Source organism: Dermacentor variabilis, chromosome 6 (genome assembly GCF_050947875.1).
Source record: "Dermacentor variabilis isolate Ectoservices chromosome 6, ASM5094787v1, whole genome shotgun sequence".
NCBI lineage: Eukaryota > Metazoa > Arthropoda > Arachnida > Ixodida > Ixodidae > Dermacentor > Dermacentor variabilis.
This window is the reverse complement of record NC_134573.1, coordinates 186,034,574-186,048,097: the sequence shown is the minus strand read 5'-3', so window position 1 is coordinate 186,048,097 and position 13,524 is coordinate 186,034,574. Positions and strand designations below refer to the sequence as shown.

Below are 13,524 nucleotides of genomic sequence, written 5' to 3'. Positions count from 1 at the left end.
AAGTAGCTTTACTACACTTTAGTTTACTCGCGCATACATTACTGCCTATTAATCTGGGGCACAACAACAAAAACAAATAAAGATAGTATTCACAGGCTCCAAAAAAAGAATCTTGCGTATAATCGAAAATGTTCCGCGCCGAACGCCTTCCGCTACACTTTTCCATAAACACAGCATATTAAAATTCGGAAATATATTTCATAAAAAACTAGCGACAGTCATTTACAATCAAATTAAATCGGACGCAGATATATTTCAGGATACCTACTCGCGGAAAACACACACGTATAATCTTAGGAAGACCACCTATTACAGTGAAAGGATTCGAACCAACTACGGCAAGCAAAAACTAACGCACCTTATTCCTTCATTTTTAAACTCTAACATGACGGCCATGAGCATAGTGCACATGAAAGCCGATCAGTAGCAATTTAAAAAAAAAAGATACATGCTTATCTAATGGCGCTTCAAACATGCAATTTTTTTTTCTCTTTCTCTTCCGTGTAAGACTTCCTTATATTGTATACTTTCTTCCAGAACTGTATTGTGGCTCAAAATTCAGCCATGAAAATTTCTTGTCGATAAGCTGTTCATATCAATTATGTTCGAGTTCACTTATTAAAACTACGGCTTAGTTCTTTTTTTTTTCTCTTCTGCATTTATGTATTACATGATGTGTTAGTGTTACATCATGTGTCATTATGTAGTATTATATTTATGTATTATGTATTACAGGCTGAGTGTACTGCAATAATTTTGTTTCTCTTTTCTTTCTTTTTTCCTTTTTTACTACATTGATGTATTAGACAGTCACTCGCTGAGTGTTGTGCAATATCGTGGTCTGGGCGGGGATTGGCGCATTGTCAGGCGTTCAGTTGCCTTTTTGCCACCCCTTCCCGCTGTACCACTGGATATGTATGCTGAACTGATGATGAAATAAACCCTTCACCCTTCAAGGTGCACCCAAATGTAAGTACACGGGTGTTTTCGCATTTCGCCTCCATCGAAATGCGGCCGACGTGGCCGTGATTCGATCCCGCGACTTCGTGCTTAGCAGCCCAACAACATAGCCACTAAACAACCATGGCGGTTTAAAAACGCAATGTAGACGAGCTGGCGCTCATCACCCGCAGTGCCACAGGCATACTCGCCATAATTTTTTTCAGGACCTGCCTTCATTGTATCTAAGTGACTGACGCACGCGTCGAAGTAATCTTGAAAGAAAGCTCCTCTAGAAGCTGCGATTTCGATTTTCAGTAAAACAGGCAACGGATCTTAACACTCACGAAAAGTGCAATCGAGAGGCTGCATCTTCGCACATAATTGTTCACAGCGGGAAGCAGAACCTATAGTGTTGCATTTACGAGTTAATAACAGTTGACGACGTGCTAGACGATTAGTCCCAGCAAAATATTCAGTTTACTGAGGACACCCCCGTTTTTATGCAATGTACAAATTGCCGCAGCAAAAACGCCAATGAGCAGGCCGGATGAACTAAAGAAAAAGAAAGCATTAGCATGATAGCATTATTATGATAGCTTTAGCATGAAGCATGATAGAAGCAATAAGAAAGGCGCCTTGCGTCGCAAACAATGTTCCTTGTCGGAACAAAGTTCTTTCGGCTAATGTTGTGTAGCCACTGCTCCTTGTGCAAGCCGTCACGCTTTCGTTGTGGTATCATAAAAATTGCATAACCATATTCAACGGCTTCTTGCTGCAGTTATGTGCGCTACAGCACGGCATAGCGCTAGCACAACACCGCAGGAAACACAGTGGGCAAACGCTCGCTGCGCCGAGCTAGCCGCGAACTAAGGAGAAAAATGACGCCAACAAAAAAGAAAAACAATCAAAACACAAGATCCGCGCGTTTCCAAGGGCAACGGCAAGGAGACCAATCGCCGTGCAGAAAAACGGGAGCAAAACTGGTTCCCGCGGGGAGGACGCGCAAGGGGAGAGGCGAGGAGGAGGCGCGGCGGCCGCAGAATTCAAAGAGTGGCTGTACTTTCAAATTATCAAGGGATTTTAGCTTCCTCCTCTTTCCTCCTATTGCTTCCGCTGCACCCCCTCCGACGCTTTTCCCTCACCCTCTATTCGCTCTCGTAGTATTCTATCCATCACTGCGCTGCGCGTTCGCTCTTCTTTCGCTGTGCTCGTTCACTTGGTTACGCCGCCGTGGCACGCCGACATTCAACACAGGAACGGAGAGCTCCGCTCTAAAAAGGCCTCGCCCGAAAGGCGAAGCATGGTTTGAGATAGGAAATTAGTAGACAGCTATACCAAGTAAGGATAGTGGTTTAATCTGCCGTACAAACTTGTAAACATATTCGCTTACCAACTAAATTAACAAGCTTGGTATCACGCGCGCCCAAGCGAACATGAACCCCTCCTACTCTATCACCGCTGAAACTCGCTGTCAAAACGCTGGAGTGAGGAAGCGCGGTAGCAGCAGCGAGCGAATTGACCTTCGTGCTGCCTCTCGCTTCAACGTAAACTAGGCGGCGAAAACGCAGCGCACACGTAGCTATCAGCACTCGGTGCACTCTGCCCACATCGCAGATCGCTTTGAAGATAGGGCCCGTGCGGCCGCACCATACGCAGCTGCCGTCAGAGTAAAACGCCCCCCCCCCCCCCCGCCTTACGCGCGACGGAAGACGGCGCGCTTCCTCCCCGCTTTCCTCCCTGCGTGTGCGAGACTGAGCCGCGATCGTCGACTAACGCAAGCTTTCATTCGTGCATACGGAATACGGCGCGCGCAGCGACGATGTCACCGTCCTTGGAACATCGCGGCGATGGCGACGGCAGAAATGCGCCTGGAGTGTCTATATAGTTGAATAAAAAAACTAAACCTATCTTACTGTACAATATACCAATATTTAGTAATTCTGTAATGATCATAACTTTAAAATGTATAAATCATCCTGCCCCCTTAACTTCTGCAGCGCATTGGAATAAAGTTATCCTTGACACATTTTCGATAGTCCATCTTAATCCATGACTGAAGTGGATAACACGGTTAATTCAGGAGTACTGGTGCAGAAATCATGGAATGTTATTGTCAACGTAAGCGAATAGATTCTGCGACCATGAAAATCAAATAAGCAAAATAATTAAATTGTCGGATTTTACGTGCCGAAACCACGATGACAGTTAGTTTAGTGTGTTCAGCGTCGTAGCTGCTTTGGCGGAATAGCGAGGTTCAAATGCGGGTGCTCAGAACGCTACCAGGACGTTTAGCGTACGCACGCTATTTCTCAGATTTAATCTTACCCTCCTTGCATTGTTTACATAGTTCACGTAAAACACAGCGGCGGTCCCGGCCGCCCGCTTCGAACTGAATAATATCAGCAACTTGATAAAGGAAAAAAATCGAGCGGCAGGCATAGACAAAGCGACAGGAACGTGGTATTCCCTTAGTATGGAAAGTAAAACGTGCTCCCACCTTCCACTGCGCTGCCTCTCGCACTTTCCGGACGCACACACAAAGCTTGGCGAGTAGACAGAATCATAGCGCGAAGCCGGAACTGGATGTACATCAGTCAAGTACTACCGATTTTCATATGGAACAAACGACTAAATTTTGATAAGTGCGAGGACTTACGGAGTCGCCATCTGTTGGAAGCGCCTCCCTTGCGTAGTACGAGGGATAACTCGGCGGCCCCATAGGTTTCGCTTACGGCGCTCAATAAATAATCAATAAAAACACCACGCGGCAGCCCTCCTGGAAATTTTTGTAAGTACTCTCAAAACGAGGGAAGTTTTTTACTGTCGAAATAATAATCTTGGGCAAACTGCAAGCACCGAATCGTTTACAGACGCTATCTCTTTACCGAATATGTACAGTGAACGCCACTGCGCGCGGTCGCCGCCATGGAGTCTCCCGAACCGGCTTCATGCGTAAAAGGTAGGTAAACACCGAGAGCAAACTATGTGAAATATGTTCTTATAGGGGGCTGTCTGCATAACCGAATGGAGCATAACAGAATGAAGCCTCAAATCAGTGATCGCACAGGTTCGCAGCGACCGACTGCGCGTCTGCATGCATGTCCGCGCACAATGTTTTCCTTTCGCTGGGAGCGCGTTTTCGCACCATGCCGTGAGCTTTAGGGCGCAGAATATGAACATTGGACAATACACAAGTAACCATTGTTGCGTAGAAGCTATCAGAGCGGCTCAAAAATAATTTCGTTATAGAACCTTCGACGCCTACGGTGACTGTGAAGTGCCGTCGCGACAATTCAATCGTTCTTTTTTTTTTTTTCTAAATTCTTGGAGATTTCAATATTATTTCTCAAGTTGCGTCGTACTGCATGTTTATAGGTCTTCTCAGCGTGCGATTTCCCGCTGCTTCTTTTTCGTAATCCAGTACATTAATTCATAACACAAACATGACCATGTGACATGCCTTTAATGTGGTTCTTAACGCTCCCTTCCCATTCCAGTGAACTAGTGAACTTGCAAGAATCTAGCATCAACAAGTTCATAGACCAAATAAAGCGTCATGACATTAGCGGGGCAGAGGACGCGGGCGAGCGACTCAGTGCGCGTTTTCTGCTACTCACCGAACATCGCAGTTCCGACGCCGTAGCAGAAATCTTCATCGCGTCTGTGCTTTCTGCATACCCGAGCTGTAGCCGATGGCTGTTTGCCGGTTCCAAGTTTCGCGAGCCAAGCTTCACGCAGCTTCTTGTCCTGCGGCTGCATGTGAATAAGATTGCCGCCAGGCTCCGTTGCGTACGCCCGGCAGTGCGACACCGAGCCTACCATGGTGCACGCCTCCAAATGCAGCCACTACCTGTTAAAGTGCTTTCAAAGGCTGTCACGCAGATACCCAAGGCGGGAAAACCTCACCACTTATTCAGAACCGCAGCGCAAGTGGGACTTTAAACTCGTTTTCAGTTCGCTTCGGCACTTCCGAAGCAGCCGATGCGGCCGCTGTGTCCGCGCGATCCCTCCTGCCACGTCACGCCGACGGTAGCGCCAGCTTTCCCAGTGGTGGAGCTCGCCCCCAATACTGCAAGACTTACAGAACTTTTTTATGCTGCTCTTTACAGTAAAACACATCAACTTAAATTAATAAAACATGCGTCACACCAGTTTCGGTGCGAATTTGCTACCTTCATACTGGCAACACCGGGAAGACGTTGCTTGTCGCAGTCGCGTGCAAGATCGCTTGCATGGAGTTTATATTTTATTAACTCCCCTCTTACAGCTAGCATGCGTGGTGTAGTATGCTAATACTGATCCACTAGTATCGCAAAACAATGGTCCTTTTCGACCCTGAAAATGAACTATGGTGCTCGAACGTTGAGAATGTCTGAACAAACTGAGTGAACTGCAATGCATTGTGTGCACTCAGTGTATGCTTAGGCTGAAGTGCTACACTTGTTTAAGCTGCATCTTGAATTCTGAAAAATATAGGGGCATAATGTAAAGTGGCTTGTTCTGCTGCACATGCGTAGTGGCAGGTGTCGTACTTTGTATGAAAACCTCCAATTATCTTTCATTGCCACCTTTCGTAGACATTTAAAGTTGTTTTGCTGTCCCCATTTGAACACTAGAAATGCATATACTTGCACAAGCTTAGGCGAAAGCCGTTGTCTTGCAATTTACGTGAATAGTCTACAAGGAGTAGGAGAACAATACATAGCACAAATACATTTCTTTGCGAACGTTGGGATATTTCAGTATTGGTGCTATGTATTGATAAAAAGTATTCTGTTGCACTGTATTTATTATTTCTTTAAATGATTATTAATTTCATATTTCCGGACAGGCCGCCATTGGAATCTCAACCAGGCAATGAAGTCGAGGTTTTGACGGAAGCCCGTCTGGTCGGGAGGCATCATGAAGAAGGGTAAAAAAAGAAGGACACCGACCACTGAATGAATACAAGAAAAGACGTTTTCTTGTATTCATTCAATTATTATTAAAAAGACAAATATTATTCAAAAGACTTGGGCCACAGGATTGATTGGGATAACGCCAAGATATTAGAAAAAGAGAGAAATTTGACATCAAGACACCACTTGGAATCCCTCCTAATCCAAATCACAGATAGCACCCTCAACCGGAATGACGGAACCCTCCCCCCCATCTACACGCGCTGCTTACATCATATTTTAAAACCAGGCAATGTTTAACGCTAGAACGTTATCTAGTGAGGCGAGTCTAGCAGTGCTATTGGAGGGATTAGAAGGCAGTAAATGGGACATAATAGGGCTCAGTGAAGTTAGGAGGACAAATGAAGCATATACAGTGCTAAAAAGTGGGCAGGTCCTGTGCTACCGGGGCTTAGCGGAGAGACGAAAACTATGAGTCCGATTCCTGATTAATAAGGATATAGCTGGAACGTACAGGAATTCTGTAGCATTAACGAAAGGGTTGTAGGTCTTGTCGTGAAACTTAATAAGAGGTACAAATTGACGGTCGTACACGTCTGCGCCCCTACATCCAATCATGATGACCAGGAAGTCGAAAGCTATGAAGACGTGGAATTGGCGATGGCTAAAGTCAAAACAAAATACACTATACTTATGAGCGACTTCAATGCCAAGGTAGGCAAGAAGCAGGCTGGAGACAAGTCAGTGGGGGAATGTGGCATAGGCACTAGGAATAGCAGGGGAGAATTATTAGTAGGCTTTGCGGAACAGAACAATATGCGGATAATGAATACGTTCTTCCGCAAGCGGGATAGCTGAAAGTGGATGTGGAGGATCCCGAATGACGAGACAAGAAATGAAATAGACTTTATACTCTGTGCTAACTCTGGCATCATGCGAGATGTGGACGTGCCGGCAAAGTGCGCTGCAGTGACCATAGGATGGTAAGAACTCGAATTAGCCTAGACTTGAGGAGGGAACGGAAGAAACTGGTACATAAGAAGCCGATCAATGAGTTAGCGATTAGAGGGAAAATAGACGAATTCCGGTTCAAGCTACAGAACAGGTATTTGGCTTTAACTCAAGAAGAGGTACTTAGTGTTGAAACAATGAACGACAATCTTATGGGCATCATTAAAGAGTGTGCAATAGAAGTCGGTGGCAACTCCGGTAGACAGGATACCAGCAAGCTATCGCAGGAAACAAAAAATCTCATCAAGAAACGCCAATGTATGGAAGCCTCTAACCCTACAGCTAGAATAGAACTGGCAGAACTTTCGAAGTTAATCAACAAGCGTAAGACAGCTGACATAAGGAAGTATAATATGGATAGAATTGAACGTGCTCTCAGGAACGGAGGAAGCCTAAAAGCAGTGAAGAAGAAACTAGGAATCTGCAAGAATCATATGTATGCGTTAAGAGACAAAGCCGGCAATATCATTACTAATATGGATAAGATAGTTCAAGTGGCTGAGGAGTCCTATAGAGATTTATACAGTACCAGTGGCACCCACGATGATAATGGAAGAGAGAATAGTCTAGAGGAACTTGAAATCCTACAAGTAACGCCGGAAGAAGTAAAGAAAGCCTTGGGAGCTATGCAAAGAGGGAAGGCAGCTCGGGAGGATCAGGTAACAGCAGATTTATTGAAGGATGGTGGGCAGATTTTTCTAGAACAACTGGCCACCCTGTATATGCAATGCCTCATGACCTCGAACGTACCGGAATCTTGGAAGAACGCTAACGTAATCCTAATCCATAAGAAAGGGGACGCCAAAGACTTGAAAAATTATAGACCGGTCAGCTTACTGTCCGTTACCTACAATGTACTTACTAAGGTAATCGCAAATAGAATCAGGAACACCTTAGACTTCTGTCAACCATAGGTCCAGGCAGGATTCCGTAAAGGCTACTCAACAATAGACCATATTCACACTATCAATCAGGTGATAGAGAAATGTGCGGAAATAACCAACCGTTATATACAGCTTTCATTGATTACGAGAAAGCGTTTGATTCAATCGAAACCACAGCAGTCATGGAGGCATTACGGAATCAGGGTGTAGACGAGCCGTATGTAAAAATACTGAAATATATCTATAGCAGCTCCACAGCCAGCATAGTCCTCCATAAAGAAAGCAACAAAATCCCAATAAAGAAAGGCGTCAGGAAGGGAGATACGATCTCTCCAATGCTATTCACAGCGTGTTTACAGGAGGTATTCAGAGACCTGGATTGGGAAGAATTGGGGATTCGAGTTAAAGGAGAATACCTTAGTAACTTGCGATTCGCTGATGATATTGCCTTGCTTAGTAACTCAGGGGACTAATTGCAATGCATGCTCACTGTCCTGGAGAGGCAAAGCAGAAGGGTGGGTCTAAAAATTAATCTGCAGAAAACTAAAGTAATCTTTAACAGTCTCGGAAGAGAACAGCAGTTTACGATAAGTAGCGAGGCACTGGAAGTGGTAAGGGAATACATCTACTTAGGGCTAGTAGTGACCGCGGATCCGGATCATGAGACTGAAATAATCACAAGAATAAGAATGAGCTGCGGTGTGTTTGGCAGGCATTCTGAGATCATGAACAGCAGGTTGCCATTATCCCTCAAGAGAAAAATGTATAACAGCTGTGTCTTACCAGTACTCACGTACGGGGCAGAAACCTGGAGGCTTACAAAAAGGGCTCTTCTTAAATTGAGGATGACGCAACGAGCTATGGAAAGAAGAATGATGGGTGTAACGTTAAGGGATAAGAAAAGAGCAGATTGGGTGAGGGAACAAACAGGAGTTAATGACATCTTAGTTGAAATCAAGAAAAAGAAATGGGCATGGGCAGGACATGTAATGAGGAGGGAAGATAACCAATGATCATTAAGGGTTGCGGACTGGATTCCAAGGGAAGGAAAGCATAACAGGGGGGCAGCAGAAAGTTAGGTGGGCGGATGAGATTAAGAAGTTTGCAGGGACGACATAGCTAAAATTAGTACATGACCGGGGTAGTTGGAGAAGTAAGGGAGAGGCCTTTGCCCTGCAGCGGGCGTAACCAGATTGATGATGATGATGAGTTTGATATTTGTCGCATGAAATTAACGGGTTCACAACAGCTCATCTGGTTGGGAATTAACTTGGCACAAGACAGTGACCACAATCGAAGTGAAATTTTTAATGTGGTTGTTGCCCTTCTTGCACTTTTTTAGTGAGACTCATGCTCTTTTGACCACATGCTCTGGCTGTGCCCAGCCCTTAACGCCTCTCCACTTATCACGAAAGAACAATGGCAGGAATCTCTCAAGAGCAGCAATTTCCACATTCAACTCCAGGCTGTCTCTAGAGGGCCCGCGACATTGCGGCGGGACTTGATCTCCTGGTCCCATCGTGGGCGGAGCCACCGACTTGATCTTCGGGAGCCTTCGGTTCTGGCTCCCCAAGATCTCAGTCCCTCAGGACTCAAATAAAGTTCTTGTCATGTCATGTAAAATAAAAATTTAACCTTCCAGGATTGTAAGCCTGGTAAGCAGCGCTAACTATAGCAGCTGCAAAACTATAACACTGAACTTTGAATGTCTACACCATAGCTAAAGCAGTGCTTCCCAAGGTGGCTACTAGCCGTAAGCGGAGAGAGCATTAGCTGAGCTACCAGCCGGCTTGTAGAGGTCTAGGTCTAGAGCACAGCTTAAAAAAGACGACTACTAGTTGTGGCATTAGCTAGATCAAGCTGAAATGTAGACGTCTACTAGCTAGCTGCATGTTTCCTGGGACATAATGAACGTCACATTGCTGTGCAGTTGACTACGTGCTCCGGAGTGCACCAATATATTGTGCTGGGCTAAGGCCTGTGTTTATAAGTGCACATGCAGTAACACATAGCCAAATTAACCACAATCGATGACATCGCAATATTTTAGTCTCGATACGTCTAGTCAACGTGACTGTAGGACGCATAACTAAAACAGCATGGACTAGTAAAAAAAGATCCTGTTCCCACCACTCTGCATGCACACCTTTAAAGTGAAGCTTTCTTTGCCTGCCCTCATGAATATGGCGTGGCTGCTGGCTGGGTCACTCAGTATCTTGGCAGATATATTTGTGGATAGACAGCAAAACCTCACTATAACAAAGTTTAAGGGGAGTGACAACTACTTTATATTTATTACTTCGTTATATGAACTATTGCATGTACTGCAACATGAATCTCTAAGGATTTCAAGGAGAGTTTCACTTACTTTGTTACATCCATTACTTATATCCCATTTCACTATAACAAGGTTTGACTGTTGTTATGACTGCAGTAGACAACATGCTGTTTGTGACGTGCTAGAATTCGAAAGCCATGCTAGGAAGAGGACAGTCCCTACGCGATGCTGGGCGCTGCTAATTTTCCCATAACGAGCTCCCCTCGTCAGAGAAGAAGCACCACAAAGGGAAGAAAGAGTTGCCACTCCTGGGGAGGCTGAGACGACGCCAAGGGCTTATGGACGTTCCCCGGAAGAAAGCCGCCCCGAACTGATGCATGCCCTATACTGAGAAGCAGCGGAGACCAGTTGAGAGTAACAAATCTCCTCTCCCATTCCCACGACCAGACCCTCTCTCGGCCTTTGCGCCCGCTGGAACTTGGTGGGGCCTCTGGTCTGATATTCCATCTGCAACAGTGTTGCTTGTGCTTCTTGATTGGCTGTCATCCTAGTGGGTTGTTACGTGTGTGATGGGCTAGTGCCAGAAGGGAGGGCTGGAACAGAGCTAGGCGTTATAATGATGACGCACAGAGAAAACAAGCGGCTCTGGGCCATGGAAATGGGGCTCATCCAGACGCTCGTTTTTAAACTCTTGGCCTCATTTTTTTAAATGTTTTGCCAATTGAACGGTGTAAATAAGTTTTGTTCAAGTGCCAGTAAACCTGTTGGTTTTCGATTTCGCAACTTCCGAGCTTCTGATTTATTCAACTCGAAGCCTCCGCCACACTACCATATGAAGAGAGAGACATAGAAACAACTTTATTTGCCACTGCAGGGTAGGAAGCTAGGGCAGGTAGACCTAGTGTTGACATTAGCAACTTCTACTAGGAGGCGAGATGCGTGTACCCGCCTACCCACCCCGACCTCGACCGAGCGCAAGCCACCATGCTTCGCAGACTGCAGACCGATTCCATTCTCAGTCATTCTAGGCTTTATTTAATCACTGGCGGGGACTACGACCCTGTCTGTACTAAGTGCCACCGTGGAGTGTTCGTACTGTTCGCCACTCGGGCACACATTCTCTGGGGATGCGAGGGTAACCCTCCCCCACAATCATTACTGCCAGCTCCCTCCGAGGAGAATTGGAACCATCTATTCTATGACCAGCTGCTGACAAGAGCAGATAAGAAAACGCAACTCGAACTCGTCTCACGGGCCGAAGACGTCGCCCCCACCTGGGAACCATATGAAGTCACGTTCAAGACATAATCTAGCGCCGCAACACTGTGTATACGAAGGTTATATGCCCACCGATTTAAAGTATCAGCAAACAAGCTTACATAAAGTGCAAGTATGCAGAGCTCCTGTTCTGCATACAAAAAAAAAAAAATCCTACATAAAAACTGAACATATGATGTCGGCTAACAGGTATCTCTCAAGCACACCGACCTGTTAATGGAATGGTGAAGTATACCGTATTTATTCGCGTATAACCCGCACCAAAATGTGAAAAAACGCGTTTAAAAAGTGGGGGTGCGGGTTATCTGCGAATTTTTTCCGTGGGAGGGGGGGGGGGGGGTCGGCTTCACCGCAATGTGCGGCGGCCTCCCCGTGTAGTCCGCCATCCCCATCGTCATCGACGCTTGTCAAGCCGATGAAGGGCCAACGAAAGGCCAGCATTGTTGAGCCTCGCGTTAGGCGCTGTTTAGTGTACTTACCCCAGTTTGCACTGTTTGCCTGCTTTGTTTTGGCATCATGAGTGCGACTCGACGGCAGTGTTTCACAGCGAAAGAGAAGCTAAAGATTATAGCCGCTGCCGAAGAAATCGGCAACAGAGCTGCTGCAAGACAGCATGACGTCGACGAGTCGTGCATTCGCGACTGGAGGAAGAAAAAAGAGAGTCTCGAAGCAACGAACCGGAACAGGCGAGCGTTTCGGGGTCCGAAGACTGGCGCGTACCCCCACCTCGAGACGCAGCTTGCGAAGTTCATTGAGGAGCAGAGAAGTCGTGGCCACGCTGTTTCGACTGAGATGGCGCAAATGGAAGCCCTGAAGTTGGCCCGGGAATTGAATATTCCACGTGAGTTTCGTGCAAGCCGTGGATGGCTTCAGCGCTTCATGCGAAGACATGGATTTTCTATGCGGCGGCGAACAACCATGTGCCAGCGGGCCTACGAGGAAAAGTTGTTGAACTTTCAACGATATGTGATCGCACTTCGGAAGGAGCACAGCTATTTGCTGTCTCAAGTAGGAAATGCTGATCAAACACCTGTGTACTTTGAGATGCCGATGGACACGACCATGGAAAAAAAGGGCTCCAAATCAGTCAGCGTGCTGACCGGCGGAAATGCCAAGCTGCGCTGCACAGTCATGCTATGCGCTTTGGCTGACGGCACGAAACTGCGCCCGTGTGTCATTTTCAAACGCAAGACGCTACCTGGCATTCCACTGCCCCCAGGAATCGTTGTGCGTGCGGAAGAAAATTCGTGGATGAACAGTGGCCTAGTCGGTGACTGGCTTCGAGTAATCTGGGAGCGAAGACCAGGTGCCTTGCTGGCACGCCGTTCGATGCTCGTACTAGATTCCTTCAGAGGCCACTGCACTGATGCGGTGAAGGCTCGCCTTGCCGAGACCAGCACCGACCTCGTCATAATACCTGGCGGCATGACGTCCATGCTACAGCCACTCGACGTGTGCCTGAACAAGCCGTTCAAGGCACGCGTGAAGCGGCTGTATGCCCAGTGGATGGCCGACGGCATTTACGCCCTCACACCGACGGGACGCGTGCGAAGGCCTGATATTCTATTGCTGTGCCAGTGGATCGTGGATGCGTGGAAAGCGATACCGGCCGATTTGGTGCGCAAAAGCTTTAAAAAATGTGCGATCAGTAATAGTCTGGATGGTTCCGAGGACGACTACGTCTTTGAGAGTGGCGATGAAGCCTCGGATGGCAGTAGTGAGAGCGGCGACGATTAAGAATCGGATAACCAGTGACGTGGTGGCGGTCGTTTGAATAAATGTTCTGAAAACGAAATGATCACTGAGTGTGAGTTGCATCTTTCTAGCGCTAATTTTTTTTTTTCAGGTAAACGTGCGGGTTATACGCGAGCTTTTTTTTTTTTTTTTTTTCCGCCGAGTTCAAAGTTAGGGGTGCGGGTTATACGCAGGGGCGGGTTATACGCGGGTAAATACGGTATTGTCATGGTGCACTGAAAACAGGAGAGGAGGGCACGTAGTACAAAGAACAGCCTCTTAGTTTTCATATCTTTCACCACGTCGAAGTACGCTCAGGACGCACTGATGTTTCGTGTGCACAGCACGCTTCACGGGACCATCCTACGAGAAGCCTCAGTGGGGCATCAGGATGGACAAACACGATCGTTCAAACATGCCGTTTGTGTGACTACACGTTACCGATAAGGCGGTGTCTGGCATGGGGTGAATATATTCGCTCGATATCCTGTTGTGGTGA

At 46.6% G+C, this 13,524-nt stretch overlaps 1 protein-coding gene across 2 annotated transcripts in view; it reads left to right on the top strand.

The window, feature by feature from the left end:
* LOC142585946 (cytochrome P450 2J4-like) overlaps positions 1-13,524 on the top strand; it is a 95,113-nt gene that overhangs the window by 51,172 nt on the left and 30,417 nt on the right. The window lies entirely within an intron of this gene.